Here is a 10,098-nt window from a genome sequence, read left to right as displayed (position 1 = left end):
CATTAGATTGCCACAAGGTAGCCGCTAGCGGCTACTATTGGCTACTTTCTGGCTTGTAGTTGTGGCTTCAAAAAATGGTAGCGGCTTTGTAGCCGAAACATTGCCGCTACATCGCGGCAACCTTTTCATTTCTGTAAGGGTAATGTTACCGATGTGTCAGACCAGGGCCTTTATTTTGAAATCTAGAACATGCATGGTCAGATGATGTCATTAAAGAATTTTCAAACACATACACATGTGGAAAGACTATACGAACAGAGCCGTACGGCTAGCCTCTTGTCTACCCGTACGAGGCCGTACAGCTAGCCTCTTGGCTAGCCGTACGGGGCCGTACGACTAGCCACTGCCAAATGAAATACACTTCAAAGTATATATTTGTACGTCAAAGTACAATTTGTACTTCAACGTACAAATTTTCTTAACAGCCGATCAAAACAATTGTCTCAAGAGCCGCTTTTTCTTCAGATTTCATAATAAATGTTTAAAATCTCTTTTTTAATTGAGGACAAAATAAATATAAATATCAAAATTGAAAAAAAAAAAATTACAAAAAAGTTTAAAGTATTTAAAGGATTGAAATAGATTAAATACCCATTTGAAGAATATTCAAGGTAACCTTTTTTAAAATTTAAATAATAAAGAATATTGTGAGTATTTATTGACCATGCGGGGCGGAATATCACGGTCCAGCGCATTACTGTGTAGGAAATTCCCAACGGTAACCAAACGATTACGGCATTAAAAATGTATAATAAACTCCCTGGTTTGGTTGTATTTTGTGCTAACCATTATTTGCATAAGTCAGAGGTTAATTCCGCCACGCCAGGTCAATAAATACACACACTATCTATGAGTTAACGGTTGATAGTCGCATTATTTGGTATAAATAATTAAAATAATGTTCAATAAATACGCTCAATATCTATTAGTTAGCGGTCGATAGTCGCATAATTTGGTATAAATAACAAGGGCAGTTTGTAAAACATGCATGCCCCGCCCCATATGGGCTGTCAGTTGTAGTTGCAGCCATTGTGTGAATACGTTTCTATGTCCCCCACCACTATAGTGGGGGACATATTGCTTTTGCCCTGTTGGTCTGTTTGTGCCAACTTTAAAATTTTGCAATAACTTTTGCCATATTGAAGATAGCAACCTCATATTTGGCATGCATGTGTATCTCATGGAGCTGCACATTTTGAGTGGTTAAAGGTCAAGTCATCCTTCAAGGTCAACTTTCAAAAAAACTAAATCAAAGCGGCGCAGAAGGGGACATAGTGTTTCTGACAAACACATTTCTTGTTTGTCAATGTGACCTTGCTCTTTGACCTAGTGACCTGAAAATTAATAGGGGTCATCTGCCAGTCATGATCAATGTACCTTTGAAGTTTCATGATCCTAGGCGTAAGCATTCTTGAGTTATCATCCAGAAACCATTTTACTATTTCGAGTCACTGTGACCTTGACCTTTGACCTAGTGTCATGAAAATCCATAGGGGTATTCTGCCAGTCATTATCAATGTACCTATGACGTTTCATGATCCTAGGTGTAAGTATTCTTGAGTTATCATTCGGAAACCATTCCTAGGCGTAAGCATTCTTGAGTTATCATCCGGAAACCATTTTACTGTTTCGGGTCACTGTGACCTTGACCTTTGACCTAGTGCCCTGAAAACCAATAGGGGTCATCTGCCAGTTATGATCAATGTACCTATGAAGTTTCATGATTCTAGGTGTAAGCATTCTTGAGTTATTATCCGGAAACCACTTTACTATATCGAGTCACTGTGACCTTGACCTTTGACCTAGTGACCTGAAAATCAATAGGGGTCATCTGCCAGTCACGATTAATGTACCTATGAAGTTTCATGATCCTTGGCCTCAGCATTCTTGAGTTATTATCCGGAAACCATTTTACTATTTCGAGTCACTGTGACCTTGATCTTAGACCTAGTGACCTGAAAATCAATAGGGGTCATCTGCAAGTGATGATCAATGTACCTATGAAGTTTCATGATCCTAAGCGTAAGCGTTCTTTAGTTATCATCCGAAAACCCTCTGGTGGACTGACCGACCGACCAACCGACAAACTGACGGACTGATCGACATGTGCAAAACAATCTAACCCCTCTCTTTCGAAGGGGGGCATAATAATAATAATAATTATGTTCATTGTCAAATATCTCTAAAAGCAACAGATATAAGGCGTCCTCTGATTGGCTTACACTCAAGGGTCAGTAAAAACTGAACGTCCAATTACAATTTTGTACGTCGAAATACAAAAATGTACTTCGACATACATATTGTACGTAAAAGTACAGTTCTCTTTTTAGCTACTTGGTCTTGTTGACTTTCGACCCAAATGGTACGCCATAAATGTGTATTCATACTATAGCCTTCAAGGTACTTATCCGATGTTTGACGGAAAGGGCCAAGAATGTGCGATTGTGGGTCAAGTTCCCCAGGGGTACTACGTCTCCGTACCCCAAATTTTTTTCCGTACCAAAATTTTTTCGTACCCATTTTTGTTCATACCCAATCGTACCCACATACACAACTGTGATGATGTAGATCTACTTAAATTGATGCTTTTATACCCATCCTCTTCAAAAGCATCGTCACACCAGTACTGTCAGTACTTTGATTTACTGTTTATGATAGAGCTATGATCGAGAAAAGCCGGATATGTGTGCGTAGTGTGCATTAGCGCCAGCTCAAGTAAGCGACCGAAATGAATGGTCACAAGTATTAAAGCAGCCCGAACTTTTTATCGAGTTACAACAAAACGAAATCAAATGCCAATTTACTCTGCATGTATTCATATCAACCTAAAGGAGCCACGTTCAGAAATTTCACAAGAAGGTTCGGTTAAACCGGCTTCAAATTGAGCATGTTATAACCTATAAAAATGTCATCAAAGCCATTTCATTGTTGTCGCCGTTAACATTTTTTATTTGAACATAAAGTAATTTCACGTACACAATAACATAAAGTGCATGCGTTTTAATATTAAAAATATTCTAAAGAAGTCCCCGTTAAATTTAATTAATAAAATCCAATAACGCTAAAATATAACCTTACATATTCATGAACTATGTTAATCAAATACTTACAACATTTTACCATAATTAACCACGACACTGTTAAAAACACATTTATGTCGCGTTCTGAGAAAACTGGGCATAATGCATGTGCGTAAAGTGTCGCCCTAGATTAGCCTGTGCAGTCCGCACATGCTAATCAGGGACGACACTTTCCGCTTTTATGGTATTTTTCGTTAAAAGGAAGTCCCTTCTTACCAAAAATTTTGTTTAGGCGGAAAAAGTCGTCCCTGACAAGCCTGTGCGGACTGCAAGGCTTAGCTGACACTTTACGCACAGGCATTATGTCCAGTTTTCTCAGAACGCAACACAATTATTCCCAATACACAAGCAGTTGTCCATCTGACCGATTGTATAACCAACTTGTCCTTTATATTTGTTAATTCACTAGTTTTATCAATTTACTGATTGTGCTCGCAATCACGCATTTGTAATTGCAAAAGAATATTTCTAACATCCGAATCGTGTTAGTTTTAAGTTTGATGCAAAAAGGCCGCAGGACGACAATTGTACCTACATTTCAACAAAACGTACTAGATAGTGTTGCGTCTTGTGTAAAGTTCATATGTACTTCAAATTCAAGATAGAACAGAAATAAATAAGTTCAAAATCTACTGTCGACCATCTGTTCCTGACGTAATTGCTTATATATCGAGGACTATTTTTTATCTGGCTAGCGCAGTTTTCGTAATGCTCAGAATTTTACATCCAAAGTCCGAAAAGAAATTGCAAATTATACGTTAAAAGCCTCTATAACGCCAAAAAATCAACGAAAATTTCGTAAAGTATTTCGTAAAATAAAGTTAACACCTAAACAATCAGTGTTTCTTATAGCAAAAGCCACAATTTCACCGCTAGATGTGGTATTATTACATAGATTGTTGTAGATACAAAATGCTCGTTTTTATTTATTTGTGACACAATTAATTTCATTTTAATTTCCCGCGAATATATCTATTTATACAAACACGCGAACATTAAAAAGGTATCATGTTAGTGTTCATGTGTCGTATGAATAGATATCGTTGAGAGAAATTAAAATGGAATAAATAGGTAATAATGTGAATAATTCCGTAATAAATCTTGTTTCTGCGAATTCATTGTCTTAATGTTCGTATTTTGTTCGACGTGTACATGTATACATTAAAGCGAGATTATACGATTTTCGTGTGTGTTAAATTGTAATAAATTGATAAAAATGGTTACAATAACATAAAATAGGCAATTAGCGCCCAGAGCAGGAATTAAAAATGAACCATTAAACTAAATTTGATTCACATCGTACATGCATGATTTACATGCTGGCGAATTCGAATGTACAGACATTTTCGATTTCAGAATAAAATATCTGGCTTATTTCGCATTTTTCGATGCATGTTCTTCTTAACTTTTATTTTAATTTATATTGAAATATATGCTTAATAAGTTTTTTACACATTTTATATAAATTCATAAATCTTTGACAAAATCGTATACCGGTAATCTCGCTTTAAAGGGGCCTTTTCACAGATTTTGGCATGTTTTGAAGTTTGTCATTAAATGTTTTATATTTGATAAATGTAAACATTGGATCTAAAAAGCTCCAGTAAAAAATTAAGAATAAAATTTTAAAAAAGGACAAAATAAGTAGCCCGCAGCAGGGCTCGAACTATTGACCCCCCGGAGTCCTGGAGTAAAAACCAATTAGACCGCTCGGCCATCCTGCCAAGTATGTACAATAGACGTATTTTATACTTTATATAAGCAATCATCGTAGTTTCATAAAATTAAAAGACAACAACAGAACTCTCCAAATTATTCAATCGTTTCGCGTTGCAACGCTTTATAATTTTCATGTTTTTAAATCGTCAAAAGATGCATACAATGGCTATATTAGACAATGGTAAATGTTCAGTATTACTGTTTCCTCACAAATATCATAACTAATACGAAAATTTGCGAATCTGAAACAACTTTTTTTTCAATTTTGGCAATTTACCAAAACGTGAAAAGATCCCTTTAAGACCTCCAACGCCCGTCGCCCGTATGCATGTCAAACAAGTTGATTCGTTGAGTGCCCACATCAAAGCAGCGTTGTTTTATTATTTGTAATTAATATGCCACTGAAAATGCAACAACATCATCTTGTGATTTTGACGACTTTTATGAAAACATTTTGCGGAAATTGCCCTTCATATTATCAATTACAGTCGACTAAGGTCAGTTGTCCGTGGGGTAAAATCGAGCTCGATTATCAATTGAGAGCTCTCCGCATAGTGCTCGATTATTGACATTCTACCCCGCATCGTAGGCAAACCGGTTAGACTGTCAGTATGGCCATCGAAATATGACAAAATTGACAAAACAACCACTGCGATGAAATTTCTCGAAAATAAATGAAGCAGGCAGCGTCCGATATGAAATCTTTATAGTCAGCGAAATAAGGTTAACACTAGACGTCTGTAATCACCGCCATAATTGTTTATCGATTAAAATTGTCTGAGACGCTCTGTTGACAAACTTCACCGGCCGTCGTAGTAGTAATTTGCGTAACCTTCACGTGTCCTATATTCCTGGAATTTGTCACCAAATGGGTACGATGTTTCAGCCAATCAGCAAACGCGTAAGCAAGAAAGACACTGAAAATTGCCCGTTTTTCAGATAAATACATACACAAATACGAGACGTTTACAATTAGGAATTGTTTTAGGTATTGGACGACGAATATGGTATATCACTGTGAAAGGGTAATTTTAAATATAAAAAGTGAGCCATTATTTTCAGCACGGAAAATTTGTTTTGAACATCTGAATTTTTCGTTGCTTAAATTGCTTGAGATTGTTATAATTATGCTACTAAAACAATTATGTCGTACTGAACTGACACATAATTGAAATAATAAGTTTACCAAAGTATAGTAAAACCACGTTTCGCAGAACAAAAACGGCATCTAATAACGTCAATGCGTTATTACTTAGATTTAATAAGAAAATTAATACTGCTAAGATTCTAGTTTTTAAGCCATGGGTGTTGTGAAATTTGAAGGTTAGCTAACTCCTCTGGCGAACACTAAGGATGTTAAATGCTGCAAATTTGCATTCGTCTTTCAATTTGATATGGAATTAAAACGACGAAAAGTTGTATTTATATACATACGATAAGGTAACAGCTAGCGGCAATTTATTGCGATATAATTCCACTTGAAATGCAATACCAGGCTGAGGCCTATGGACTAAGATGTCATTCTAGAAACACAAACGGACCATGCGGCATGCGACGCCTTTCAAAGAACAGGTAAGCAATTATTATATTTTGTCATTGAACCTTCTTCTGCTTTTAAGTGAACGGTCATGACCATTATTTATCACTATATGAGTCGTATTCTGAGAAAACTGGGCATAATGCATGTGCGTAAAGTGTCGTCCCAGATTAGCCTGTGCAGTCCGCACAGGCTTATAAAGGACGACGATTTCCGCTTAAACTAGATTTTCGGTAAAAAGGGACTTCCTTTAAAAGAAAAAAACCATGAAAGCGGAAATTCTCGTCCCTGATTAGCCTGTGCGGACTGCACAGGCTAATCTGGGACGACACTTTACGCACGTGCATTAAGCCCAGTTTTCTCAGAACAAGACTTAAGTATGAATGTGTATTGTTTCGTCACCTTGCTGTCAAGGATAGCACATGGAGGTGCGTATTTGTTTCCAATGTGGTCCTTTGTTTGTGCTAAAAAGACAACCGGTAGAAAAGACCGATTTCGGGTCCAAGGAACGTAGATACATGTAGCCAAAACACTGGTCAAAAATAAATCCGTCCTTATTTAAAAACAAGGTTTCACAAGCGTTTGTATTTAGTCGAAAAATACTTTTTTATATAGGTTGTTTCAGTTTATGTTATAGGATGGAACTGTTTTACCTGCATAGTTTGAGTATTATGTTTCAAGTGTGCAAAGAAAGCAATTCAAATGGTGGGCTTATCTAGATTGTGCATGAATGTTAAAGTCACACGACTCCAATTTAGAGTAACGGTCTTGCACAGTTAATCGCATTCTCTAATTTGCAAAAGTAGCATCAAATTCAGCAATCGTCGAAGAAGTATGCGGATGTTCTCAAGATTGGAGTTTCGGCTTCTTTTAACCCTCATATGCCTATTGGACTCTCCCATCCTTCCAATTGGATCAATTTATTTTCAAAATAAGGGATGTCTAGAATATTTATTTCTATATTTAGAATATTTCTTACAGAAATTCCTTTATGCAAACAGCGCAGACCCTGATGAGACGCCGCATAACGCGGCGTCTCATCTGGGTCTACGCTGTTTTCCAAGGCCTTTTTTCTAGACGCTAAGCATTAACGGGTTAAGAACTTTTGTCTTCTACGAAGCTGATAAATTGGGTAACACCTTGAGCGGAAGCAGTAAGTGAAGTCGAGATTTCTGCCCGCTGTGTTATATATTCCAATAGAATCTATTTGCTGTTTTGTTTAACGTGATTTCGTAATGGAGTGGAATTAAGCCAAATAAGCAGTATAGTCCGAACCCAAATCGGTTGCCATATTTGCAAAATATTTCAAATTGAAGGTACAGTTATAGGTTTATTTTGTATTTAAAAATGGATACATGTTTGCATAATGCATCATTGTTTCTGGACATATAAATGTCCGCAAAGGTGAGAAGTGACTGCGGACACAGGATTTTTGTCAAAACAAGTTTCGCTTTATTGAAGTTTTATCACGATTGTTGTTACAACGGTCATTAATAATTGGAATAATTTTCGAACAACAAATGATTTGCCTTGTAAAAATCATGCAAATAGTATTAATGATTATCACGTAATGGCTGTCTTGCATAAACCACTGGGTTTAAATATTGTAATACCGCTTTCAACATCAATTCAAAATTTAAACCTTTACATTTATTTTTTTTGTTACGAGCATTGAAATAATTGTAAACTGAAAATATTCCAAATAACAAATTCGTGATCAAATGGCAAAAGTGTTGTTAACTGATTCAAAATATATGCTCATTCGCCTTTATTGTATATGATTTCCTACTTTCGTACTATGAAATGTTGTTCAATACATTCCGGGGATTAAAAACAGACCGATTAATTCATCTCTAAACTCGCTTTGATTTGTCCCTATCGGTATTTTTTGTATGGCATGTACATAAAAAAGACATATAATTTACCTTATGTTAATAAAGATATTTGATTAGTTTTTGTATAAGTTAATAGTTTGATTTGTATATCGATAAATAAAATACATAATAGGTAATCAACAACGCACAATCTTCGCAAACTGAATGTACGCATTTGCGCATTACTAGCCGGCGTTGCTACGGGTCTTCCTACAGACAGCGTATGATAACAAGAACTATTGGTCTGATAAGGTTTCTGGATTTCCAAACATCCTACATACCAGACTTATCCATTATTATAATATTCCAGACATGTCCGTTATTAAAACCACCAAATTGTACTTTGTGTGCAGCTGAAACAATATATTGTAACATAATAAATTGTCGTGAGTTTAAATAATATCATATGGATTTGACAGCTGCAAGCGTTAGTCCATTGAACCGTATCATTAAATATCTGCACTTGTTTTGAAACAGCTTTCGCCGAAAGTAAATATGTAACAACTTGACTGTAAGAGTAAAACATATTCAATATATTATGCGCCCGACTCCGTTCAATATGGGTAGCCATTGCTGTTGAGATGAAATAATGCTGCGTCTCATCAGGGTCTGCGCTGTTTGCTTAAGGTAGCGCACCTCTTATGGGCACATATCCAAATATAATCTAATTAATTATTTTCTTAATCAGCATCATTTCACTGAACTACATGCAAATTTGTAGGTAGGCTTTCCATGCTTTTTAAAAAAATATATCGATTTTTTCAAAACCACCCCCACGCTCGGCTTTTGTCCAGTTTATTTTCACCCCTGGGGTATATAAAAGTTCCATAATTCATTCAAATTTCCAAATATGGGCATGCAGTTGGTGTGTACAGATGCTGTAAAGGTGTTTAAAGTTTAAACAAGATGAAATAAGTATTCTTTTACAGACATTTATTTTTTACAAATTTTTATCTATGGAAGAGCGCCATGAAATGTAAGTGATTTCAGCCAAGTAAAAATTGGGTCGGTTAAAAACAAAGTGTCATAAAATTTAAAATAGTATCATTTAAGTCATATTTTAAACTTAGTTTTTATAGAAACACTATATACAGCAAAAATACCAAGAACTAGACAGATTTACCGTTTACTTTTTGAAATAAAAATAAAAATGCAACATGCATGGTTCGTATTTTCAACAGTAAATCACCCAATTTCGCCATAACGTTGTTTTAATGTTAATAATTGAAGAATGTGCATAAAAATTGCAACATATTTAACAATAAATATAGCTTATATGCCATATTAAATCAAATTACGTTAGAAAATAAATAAAACGCGTCGCAAAAAAGTATACGTCGTCGGCAGGATTCGAACCTGCGCGGGAATATCCCAAAAGATTTCTAGTCTATCGCCTTAACCACTAGGCTACGGCACCTAATAGTAGGATCTTCAACCTTCGAAGAAATCGCGGGAAATCATTAGAGGTGCGCTACCTTAAAGGAATTACTGTAAGAAATATTCTAAATATAGAAATAAATATACTAGATATCCCTAATTTTGGAAATAAATTTATCAAATTTAGAAAGATGGGATAATCCACTAGGCATAAATGGGTTAATTAATAGCAATACACGTAGTATTTTGTATAAAAAATTCAAGTGCCGTAGTTTATTTATGCTGACATAATATTTCCGAATTGTGTTTTGATTTACGACGGATTTGTCCGTCTTTGTCTATAACAACCTCCGTGCAATAATCAAACATATCTGGTATCAATCTTTAATTTGTCAACGACCTCACTTTGTCAATCTGCATGACAACCATGTCAGTCAAACGGAGGTCAATGTACGAGAAGGATCAAAAAGTAAACATGATATTGAGCAAAAGTATTGTGTTTCTGTATTAC

The sequence above is a fragment of the Dreissena polymorpha genome, chromosome 5 (assembly GCF_020536995.1).
Source record: "Dreissena polymorpha isolate Duluth1 chromosome 5, UMN_Dpol_1.0, whole genome shotgun sequence".
NCBI classification, from domain to species: Eukaryota; Metazoa; Mollusca; class Bivalvia; order Myida; family Dreissenidae; genus Dreissena; species Dreissena polymorpha.
Note: the sequence above shows the minus strand (reverse complement) of the source record.